General features: G+C 35.6%; 1 pseudogene; it reads right to left on the bottom strand.

Moving 5' to 3' along the window:
- Positions 1–17: 17 nt before the first annotated feature.
- Positions 18–8,144, bottom strand: LOC110862951 (annotated as a pseudogene).
- Between the last annotated feature and the right edge of the window lie 3,801 nt (positions 8,145–11,945).

Here is an 11,945-nt window from a genome sequence, read left to right as displayed (position 1 = left end):
AACAGTGCAAATTATATAATTACAAGTATTTGATAATAATGAAAACGGCACAAACAGAAAAAAAATTGTAGGTTCAAATTACGCAAACCTGGAGTTCCCCGACATTAATATAACCATTTCTTCGTTCTCCTTCACCACTTTCAGTTCTCAAAATCTTTCCTTTCAGCCAGGATAAATAGTACCTGTAATTAAATCATAATTACATATTTATTTAATTCTATGCAAATAGTAGGCCAATAAAATATGTAAAAGTTATACGTACACTCGAACGCGATTTTTCTTCCCACTGATTGTTACCAAAATATTTTGGCCTTCCAACACCTACAAAAAAACAGTTCGTTTAAAATTAAGGAAATAAATATTTTCGTTTTCAGGTGATGAAAGTAAAATACCTCCATTTGTTGGAAACGACGCCTACTTATGAGTTGGTAGACTTTTCCCTGAAAAATAAATGTTTAAATCAAAATAGTACATTAGGAAATTAGCAAAACTAACGTATTTAAAATTTCTGTAACTTTCCCTATCTTATCTCTTGAGTTGAGTCAAAATTTCCGTGGACATAATTCAAAATCTTCAGAGGAAACCCAGAATGATTTCAAAATGGATTGGCTCCGGAAATTTTGACATACTCAAGTTACGGAAATTTTAAAAAACGTAGGTTTGCAAACTGCCTGTACATTTATCGATGGAGCACAGATGTATGCATGAAATGCATGCACTTTACTTACTTGTCCGGATCTATCGAGAAGCATAAGCCCATTTTCAGTACCAATCAGTAAATTAACTCCCCAAAGAGCAGCGCATAGGATTTCGCTGTTAAATCTGCAAAATAAATTGGACGTAGTAATTAATTTTGTGCTGTAATTTACTCATTGCGTGAGGATATGTATGTACGTACCTCTTCTTATATTTCCGAATTTCAGGCGTGTCACTATTCTGCGAGCCGGGATTGACACCCTCGACATTTACATTGATTGACGGTCTTGACGGAGATGACGAAGCTGACGACGAGTTGCAATCTGATTGAAACCAAAAGTTATAAATGATTTTTGCTTTGGCCCCTGACCAATCATCTGCGGTGGGGGGTGAGCTGGATGAGGGGGTGGGATTCGCTCGCGTTCTCGCTCACGAACCATTTGCATCTGTAAATAATATCAAACCACGTGATTATTACTAATACGTTCACTAAATTGAATAAGAATACTACTTTGCAAATTAACACGAAACGTCAAAAAACACTAAAATAAACTGATCATACATACAGAAGCCAAACCAAAATTTCCAAAAAAGGCCATCAACAAATCTTGAGTAGGACATTTCCTGCTTACCCTCATACAACCCGTTATCCTCGTCCTCGAATATGTTTGGGGTTGTTTGATGATTTAATATAATAGTATTTAATAGTAAAACTCACACGCAAAACACTCCGTTTTTCATACATTTTAGAAATTGGGGAATATATAATTTGGGAAAATCTTTATTGAATGAACTTACGTCTTGGTCGGATGTCTGAGGAAGCAAATCAGGCAGAACGGACGTTCTGGCTCCATGGCCATCACCTCCTGGGCGAGGAGGTCCTCTTATCTGTGTTTTAATTAACTTATCGTGAGTATAAGAGTGCAAAATCCTTGAGACTGGATAATATAAAGGAATTTTTACCCTTGTGACTAATGTTCCTTGACTTTCATCTAAAAAACGCAATAAGTAAGTAATGTATGTACATAACAACTAATCAATGAAAGTTATTCAACCTGGAGTTGGCGGAAGTGGTCTGGAAGGCCCAGTTTCTGGGACAGGACGCGGAGATTCTGAAGCTAATAATAATTAATTTAATTAGATTTAATTAATTAGATTACAATTTTATCTAACTCTAACCTAATAGCGTTCCATCATTTCTTTTCTTAATCATTTGATTCTGAAATGATTATATAGAACAATTTTTAAAAACCTTGTTGATAAATAAATAAATACAAACTAATTTGGACCAACCGGCACAAATTCCACTTCCTCTTCGTCGTCATCCTCAACATCATCGGGTTCCACGGCTCCACGTGGAGTGGGAGGTAAGGGACGACTTGGGGGTGGTGGCAGCGCATCAGGAACAACGATTAGTCTGGAAGGTAATGGTGGCCGAGATGGTGGACCTAAATTTTAATTTATACATATTTAAAGTTAATTACTTTCTTAATGAATATTTCGTATTTATTCAGGGTAACCTTCCATACCTGGTTCTTCTACTTGCAAAGCCTGTTAAGTAGAAAAAATAACATGAAATTCAGCGTTGCAGATTAACATACATGATAAAGTACATATAGTGGCCGCGGAAGCTGCGGGGACATTAGCATTCTAGGATATGGGAGGGAGGGGGTTTGCATAACATGGACAAATGATGGGGACATCGAACAACCGTGGGGATATTGTCCCTACGCTTCCGCGGCCACTGATTAACTTACATGGAAGTTACGTCTCAACGTATTTTCTTTTGGTTTAATTTCCTCCCCACGTTCGCCTGGTTTATCCTCCGTTTCCTCGTCGTCTTCTTCATCATCAGAAAATCTGGGGGTAAAATTTCATGCATGCAATTAGATTCGTTCATTAAAGGTAAGTATAATTAGTCACAACTCATAAAATTCAACTACTCACCGGCCTTTTTCATTCTTATTTTGCTGGTTTCTTTTCTTACATCTGTCAATATGGTCTTTCAGTTGGATTCGAACCTAAAGTGAGATCAATATTTCCAAAAACCGTAGCAGAATTTAATTGCATGTTTTAGCACTGACTTGTCTTTCTGTCGGTTGGTCACGAATAAATGGATGCTTCAGTAATTGATCAGTCGGGGCCGTTGTGTATAGTCCTGTAAAGAATAATACATTCATTTAGAATTCAAATTTGCTCAAGTCAAGCAACAGCAAGATTGATATTATTCAGCGTCATCAAGGTTCATTTCCCTTGCAAATCCATCCAGCCCAGTGAAAGTGAAAGGAGAAATGCGTAATGTAGAGATGAAGCGATATATTTATTCGGAAAATTGCAAATTTTACGAGACTTGGCTGGTTAGAAAATCTTGAGTTTACTTGTAAGATTTGTGACCTGAATAATGCATGACACCAAAACGTAAGGAAAGCAGCACTCACCTTTACAAGTACTGTTTCAATGAAAGAGTGGAATCTCTTTGACCACCTTTTGACTTGAGCCTCGGTGGAGGATTTCTGGAGAAAGCAAGAAACATCAACGTAAAATATGGTCTTGTACAGAATATGTTAGTTTTACATACCTAGGAATCAAGAACAATGCCCGCATTGGATGCATCTCACCTGTAGAAAAATCATTTACATATTTAGTACACAACAAATTAGGGGATTATTTTATTTTATGTGTCATATTTACACAACGGGGGTGCAGATTCGGCCATTTCTATTGCAGTTATTCTGAAAAGAAAATTATTGAAAGGGTTATTATCTCTTATTTATTGTATTACCGGTGATTAAGAACTTACCCCAAAGACCATAAATCGCTCCTATTGTCATATGTCGCCTCCGGGTTTTCGTCGCATGCAATGACCTATTATAATCATGACATGTTAAACATGAGGATTTTGCAGTAAGCTTAATTGCATGATTATTTTGTTATAAAATATTGTGCCACATACTTCTGGTGCCATCCAGTACCTTTATCGAATTAAGAGACAATCAGGGATTTATAATTTTATTTATGCAAATAGACTTTGTCATAATCGATGTATTCGACTTACGGCGTGCCAATGAACGTATTTCGTCGTCCAATTGTCCTGTCTAATTGTGCAGATACTCCAAAATCAACGAGTTTGACTTCTATAAAGTGTATAATGAATGACCATTTAAATAAATATTTAATGACGACCTGCAAGATTAATTTGGCAATGGCTCTTTATGCCTAACGATTTATGTACTTAATTTTGCTTAACTTACCAGCGTTTTCAGTGAGCAAAACATTTTGTCCTTTAATGTCCCTGTGAATCACTTTATTTGCATGGAGGTGAGACAAACCCCGGAGGATTTCACGGCAAACGTAAGCTATCCATTCCTCTTTTAAGGATTGACCCCTCGTTGACTTGACCAAGTCGGTAATGCTCCCTGCTCCGCAGTATTCCATGACCAGCTATGGAAATTGTGTTAAAATCAAAATTTTAGTACGTGCACCCAACAAATTTCTAAAGTGTTGTAAGTAATTGTCCTCACCCAAAGCTGGTCATCTCGTCCTGCAAAAATAAAAATCATGAATCACATCATACAACTCATTTTTTAATAGCTAAACATAAATGTATTATTAATACTACTTACCTGGCGGAGATTTCTTAATGAATGCACCATAATACGTAGCGATGTTTCTATGATGTGAATATTTCTTGAGCACATTTATCTCAAGTTTGATTTCTTCTTCTTCATCTTCCGTCTGAGAGAATTGGAGTAAAAGAAAAAATTAAAATAGTGTCACGTGCTTAAATAAATAAGATATTTTATTTATTTTGCTTACCACATCCATAACTTTGATAGCTAAAAGAAGAAGATATAAATTTTTAAAGTGCTGATTTTTCAATATCAAATAATATGCATTTGCTTACCAGCCAACTGTCCAGTTTTCGTGTGGCGACCTTTGTAAACTTGTCCATACGTCCCATTTCCAACGACTTCAATTAGTTCGAAAATTCCGGCAGGGTCCTAAGTGAAATAAAATAAATTGATTAATTAACGAGTCCTTGTGATGAATGATTTATGCCAAATTTTCATATCAATTATTTTTTAAATCGCTACATTTGCTTTCGCATTCTCATCAAGTATGAAACCGCAATCCGTTAATTAAGCTTAAATTGAAAATCATACAACCGAGTGAGCCAGACAATAAGAAGGAAAAATGAGAAAGAGTGCCAAGAAATGATGATAAAATCCGTTAATGATATTCATCTCGATTTTCAAGAAGACTTTGTGCGATTAAAGAGATCGACACACAGCTACTCGACGAGGTACAAGCACAAGGCGTGTCGAGCTATGTCATTCAAGATTCATCAAATTAACTACAGACAAAATTACTGCAGTTTATTTTAAGGAGTTCAAATTAATTAAGTGAATAATGAATTTTATTCAATTGTGCGGCATTTATTTATCGGATACGTGTCATTATAACCGGATTCATTACGTAATCAAAGTAACAATGGAGGGTCTCCCAGTGTTTGCTCTGAAATTTTGAGAAAATTAGTGTAAATTGAGCACAAATTTAATTAGTATGAAATTCGCAAAAGACACGATCTCCCAATGGGCACGTTTGGCAGAGATATTTGCATCCCAAGAGGAGAAAACGCGCAGTAAAGTTGGAAAGTGTACAATTTGTCGATTTTAGGGCCCGTTTTCTCCTCTTTGGATGCAAATATCTCTGCCAAACGTGCCCATTGGGAGATCATGCCTTTCGCAAATTTTATACTAACCAAATTTGTCATCGATTGACACTAATTTGTTCAAAATCGGAGAGCAACCACTACGAGACTTCCACTGTAATAAGTACGTAACTACCCAGCATAACTAACTGAACCCGATTTCATTAAAAAATGGAGAAGTAGTTTTTCAAGATCCTTCTTCTTCTTCATACGAAATAAAAATGCTACTCTTATTCAAACACAATCACGAAATGTCAGGCTATGAGAAGCATCTTCATAAGAGGAACGAAAATGCAGGGAAAATTACCAGAACTAATGTGTAACAACGAATCGAGAAGACGAAGAAGATCATCATCATTCATTCCATTCTGTCAGCAAAAGTACTCTCGATATTGTACTCGCAGGCTGTGGTAAAATTTCGAAAGCTTGATGCCTACCAGTGGCCGCGGAAGGGTGTCGACAGAGGGACAATGTCCCCACGGTTGTTCGATGTCCGCATCATTTGTTCATGTTATTATAATATATAAACCCCATACCCTCCCCTATCCTACAATGGCAATGTCCCCAGATGTCCCCACGGCTTCCGCGGCCACTGGGTGGGTGAGTATGTATGTACAGGGTACAGCAGTGGCCGCGGAAGCGTGGGGACAGAGGGGTAATGTATGTCCCCACGGTTATTCGATATCCCCGTCATCTCCCCATCTTATAAACCCCTCTCTCTCCTACCCTACAATATTAATGCCCCCACATGTCCCCACGGCTTCCGCGGCCACTGTAGATTTGATGGGTACATATTTTTGTGGCATATTATTAATGAAACGGATCCACAATTTCATTTCATCCCCAATTCTTTCCCTCATATAGCGGAATTACTAGCACATGACAATTCTGATACGTTCGAGTTGTTGTTTGCTGGCTGTTATCAGTTTGCACATACATACATACTTTTTTTAGAGATGAATGTATGTACATGCATAATATTCATATTCATTCTTCTCTCTGAGTCATTCTTGTTTTACACGGAAACTACTTTTCTGTGTAATGTATGTAAAAGTGAATGAAGTGTTAAAAAAGATTATTGAAATAAATAAAAAATGAAACTTTGTAATGCCAAATTTATTAAGTTGCAGAAAAAAATTCAAGGAGTTTGTAAAAAAGAAGGCTAATCTTCTACTACTTCCTGTCAACTCAACTTTGAAATAGATAATGAATACAAAAAATTTCTAGTACAGGATTGTCTTGCATTTAGCATTTGGTAGTTTATCATATTCATCTTTACCCTCGTAATCTATGTGGATCATGATTGTCTAAAATTCGAATATTATAGTTTGCTAATTATTTATAACAGGCAAAGATACATACATATTGCAAATAATAAGGGTAGGTATTTTAAATAAAGAAAGCATCAAAAGATTCATGAAATGATTTAATGTACTCGTATAAAAATGCTTTAATGCTTTCTAATTAATGTTAAGATTAATTTTATGAGGGGTAGTTATGATGTAATTTTATGTATTTAATAGCGGATTAACGATCTAATTACAGTAAAAAGATTGTAATGCTATTTGATCGATTGTCACTGCTGTTTTTCAATTAAAAATCAATTTATTGTATATCACGTCAAGAAAATAAGTATATTTTTAACATTGTAATAAATTACAGGTTGCTCGTAGTATGTAAATAAGTGTGACTTATCAGGATAGGCATTCCGAAAACGTATCGCTTGATAAGCTTGAAAGCTTATTCATCATCATCACACGCATTAATGCTCGCACGGAAGTGACGATTTGTCAATGCCTGATAATTCTCTCTGAATAATTGTCATTATAATAATAACTTTTGCCATTTCCGCTTGCTTATACTCATTTGAATATTTTATTTAATCCTAATGGTTGAATATTATAGCCATAATAGTACTAAAAACCCGACGATATAAAAACTACACACATATGTTTTTACACCGCTATTATAACTAAACCGATTTAAGTCGTAAACAGAATCACAACAACGATAAAGAAAAACTATTAAAATTTACCTTAAGGCAAGCCAAGTCGATATCGTCCAAAGAACAGTTTACATTATTTCCAGCCATGTTGAAGCAGGTTAAAGTCGATCACTTTTTATTGAAAGAAGACCTTTTTTGTTCACAAAATTTGTGTAAAACTCGGCACAGAAACAAAATAAAGATGTAAAACTTCGTATTTTCCAAAAAGACTTTCCTAACTCACAAGATCATTGCACAGTTATCTATTCAACTTATCTGGGAACCATTGGGTAATGGATGGATAAGGTTAAAAATTCAACCACACCCTCCGGGTGGTTGACACACTCTGCCTCTGCGTGCGCTTATACACCACGATATTCGCCGTTCTCTTATCTGAACCAAACTACCAACCACGTTATATTTAATTGTCTTTACTATTTACTCGAAACAGTTCCGTGTCAACACTCGGAGGAAAAGTAAAACACAAACAAACAAACGGTTTTATTTAATCTGTCGTCACATTAAAGCGAAAATGTTATCCTTTTCTGTCAGAAATCCAGCCAGATTTGGATCCATCTTTTCCATCCAGAGAATGACCACCAGACGAGCTCCCCTCGTATTTAATTAAGTCTAAAATATAAGAGAAGTAGTGGAGACTAACTAAATGTTTAGTTTACAAGAAGGGAGCTCCTTTAAGGTTTTTAGTAGCAGCAAGTTTTGTATGTGATTGATTTGCTCCATCCATTCTGCTGGTCTTTGAACTTGCTGCTGCTTTACTCACACAAAATACGACGGGCCTGGTTGCCTTATTTTAGCCGTGTCTCTTCTTTACAGTAAGTAAGTAGTAGGAGAGAGAGATGTGTATAATATGGATGTAGTTAGTGGATGATTTTTGAGGATAAATGATGCTTTACGTGACTCTTTAAGTCAAAATTGTGCCGACTTTTTCAAAGATTTTGTTAGGAATTTTCTTCATGAACAGAGTTTGCTTTCTCCAAAAAGTAAAATTGTAAAGTTCAACGCCGCTGAGGAAAATTTATTAGTTTTGTTTCATTTAAAAAAATATATTTTTTGATAGATTTGTTAAAATGGCGTTGAGACTAGGAAATTGCATAGTTTTGCATACACTTTACTTTAGCAAAATGTTTGCTATTGCTTTCTCCAGAAAGTAAAGAATTGTAAAGGTTCGACGCCGCTGAGTAAAATTTTATACTTTTTTTCATTTAATAAAATATTTTTTTTTTATTGTAGATTTGTTAAAATGGCGTTGAGACTAGGAATTTGCATAGTTCTTTTTTGCATGCTTTTATTTTAGCGAAATTTCTGCACACTCCGCCCGTTATATTTGCAGTTTGGTTTTGCAGCACTAGGCAGCAGGCTGTGTGGAGGAGTTTGCTTTACTTTACAGTGCTTGGAATCGGAATAAGTTGGGCGCTGTTGCAAGTTTGAGCCATTTAGGAGGATTGGTTAGCATGGGTTAGATGGGAAAGAACAAAGAGATGATGAACACAGGAAGAAAAGTGGAGTGGATCTCTGCTAAAGCTAAAGGTGGTCTGCTAGCTGGCTGGATTTCATGTCATGTAAACATTCGCATTCAGCATTGATTCATGGCATATGGGGAAGTGTAGATATAAAACAAAATAAACACTGTTTCATCATTATCACTGACTGACTTGGGAATATGTAGAATATGAGATGAGATGTATGTTTGATGTAAATATATCGGTGTGGCTAGTTGAACTCGATGACTAATCAGAACATTTTTAATGATTTCTTCACTCTGGGAATTTATTTTAAAATTCTGCACGACAAATTTGTAGAGTAAAGAGTAGCCAATTTTGTAAAAATATGCACTCCAGATTTTGACACTTTTTGAAGGAGGAGATTGACTAATCAGAGCATGATTTCTAATCATTTTTTAAATCATTTCTCTGCTTTGGGAATTTATTTTAAAATTCTGCACGACAAATTTGTAGAGTAGGGAGTTGCCAATTAAAAAAAAATATATACTCCAGATTTTGACAGTTATTGAAGAAGATCTCAAGTTTAGGAAACCTTTAGAAAAATTGGAACGAAAGTCGAAACTAGGTTAAAAAGCTCAACTTACTGACGGCAAATTTGTGGTCCAGAATTTTTAAATAAATTCCCAGATCTTACAATTAGTTTTAAGAATGAAGCTTGCAGAAATCATCTTACTAGATTATTTAGTATAGTTTACACATTTAAAAAAATAAATTTTGGCACTTAAATTACTCAAAATCATTTTCAGGGTTCTCTTTCAATTCTAAGGTTTTAAGAGTTAACAAGCAACAACAATTCTTCAGGTTCAGGTAAAATATTTAGTCAGGTTTTACACAGATTTAGTATATCCAATTGTTACTGATTTAACTTAAGGTACATGGATTTAGGGAATAAAGCAATGTTTCATTTATTTAACCCAAAAAACCTTGTCTTTGTAATCACAAAGACAATACAATCGCGTATTTTTGACATTGCACAGGCAGCAAAGTGACACGGACACGGTTGAGGTGAACGGTACTTTCCAACGCTAAATGGTAAACGGCGTCATAATAACGCATTACTCAGCAACAACCTTATTTTTCAAAAGGTTCATCGGAGGAGGCACAGATTGTTAAGGTTCTTTACGACTACACCGCAACAACATTGGCGAGCAGTGGCCGCGGAAACGGTGGGGACATGTGGGGACATCAACATTGTAGGATAGGGGAGGGAAGGGTAAGATGATGGGGACATCGAATAACCGTGGGGGGCAGTGTCCCTCTGTCCTTCTGCGGCCACTGTTGGCTATTACCTTGTTACGACTACACGGTGTAGTCTACACCGCTACTACATTGGCCATCAGCGGCCGCGGAAGCAGTGAGGACATTAGCATTGTAGGATAGGGGAGGGAGTGGTTTATATAAGATGGGCAGATGAAGGGGACATCGAATAACCGTGGGGACAGTGTCCGCGGCCACTGTTGGCCATTACCTTGTTTTAAAAATGTCAAGTACCAAAAACCACAACCAATGGTTCATTTCTTGCTGGTTCATTTTCACTATTAATGACTCTCCCCACCAATGAATATGTACATAAAACTGCGTGATCTGTGACTCACCAGTCTCCATTATCTATGTACCACATGGATACATACATATTTATTACAAATATGTATATACTTTATGCTAATAAATAACATAGATTTTCCAATATTTTAATAATAATTATTGCCCTGTCACCTCTGTTTTTTGCTGCGTTATGGATCGTTAAATGAGAATCCGCAATCTCCTTCTTCTGTAGTCGATTGAGTCAGTTTTGTTTATGTAATTAGTACTTAATAATACAGCAAAATTATGATTTCCTCTAGGTCACCAATAAATAGGGGTATATATGTAACTCACCCTTGTGGTTAAATTTTGTTAATTAACTAAGTGTCACATGTAATTTAAAAAGTTAACCATTTCAAAAATTATAAATACACTAGCTGCAAATCTAATCAAAGTTTTACCAATTATTTAAATGGATATATATGTATACATTTTTTTTTGATTTGTAAAAATCCATCAAACAATAAAATTATAAAAATGCATGGATCAGATTTCTGGTTGTACGAGATGACATGCAATCCTATTCATATTAACAAATGAGATTTGTAATTTTCCTACAAAATGTCACAGTAGTAATTAAATTATAACTTAAAAATGCAACACACATAAAGAAATTAATTGCATTTCCGGTGAGAATATACATAAGTAGTATTTAATTATATTTCAAAGTTAAAAATCCATGTTTTTTTGTAATAAACTACATCGTTAATGGGCCGCTTGAATACAATTATGTATGCAGAATACGAACAGTCTCGGCGGAACAGAGTGACATTAATTGTCCCCCCAGAAATTCAGAAAAATCCTATCTTTAATAAGCCCCTCCTCTTCCTATCTCACAATGCTAATGTCCCCATGTGCCCCCCCCAACTTCCGCCGCCACTGAATACGAATCATAACTTTCCACAGAATTAACTAGATACACACAAATAATAACTTGAAAATACATGTTTTGTAAAATATGTATGTATTTACAAGCAGTAATTATACTTCGTTTTTAATGTAGGTACAACATTGTCACGAATTATCAATTCATAATTGTATTCATAATTATTGTGTTCTACAGAAACGGAAACAGATTGTATAGTATCTCTTGAACTTCAGTATTAACAAGTTATTAAAGTCAAATGAGAATGGTGGTACTGGGTTCGTGACAAAAAATTTGTCCATGACCGTCATGAACTGACGGGAGCCTAAACCTTTACCAGAATACAAATATGTATGTATGTTTAGTTAAACCACATTGATTGTGTACCTATGTAAAATTTTTGAACTTTCTTGAATGAGCCGTATTGTTATCTGTGTAACTTGCATGTGCCGATCTTCAATTATCATACGAATACTGAAGTCTGACGACATCGGTACAATGCAAATAATGGATTTGAATCTAATTGTTCATCATCATCATACAGCAGATATCCGCTACGTATGCATATGATGTTTACATGCA

Source organism: Folsomia candida, unplaced genomic scaffold (genome assembly GCF_002217175.1).
Source record: "Folsomia candida strain VU population unplaced genomic scaffold, ASM221717v1 Fcan01_Sc099, whole genome shotgun sequence".
NCBI lineage: Eukaryota > Metazoa > Arthropoda > Collembola > Entomobryomorpha > Isotomidae > Folsomia > Folsomia candida.
The sequence above is the reverse complement of the archived record's forward strand: the minus strand, read 5'-3'. Positions and strand labels throughout refer to the sequence as shown.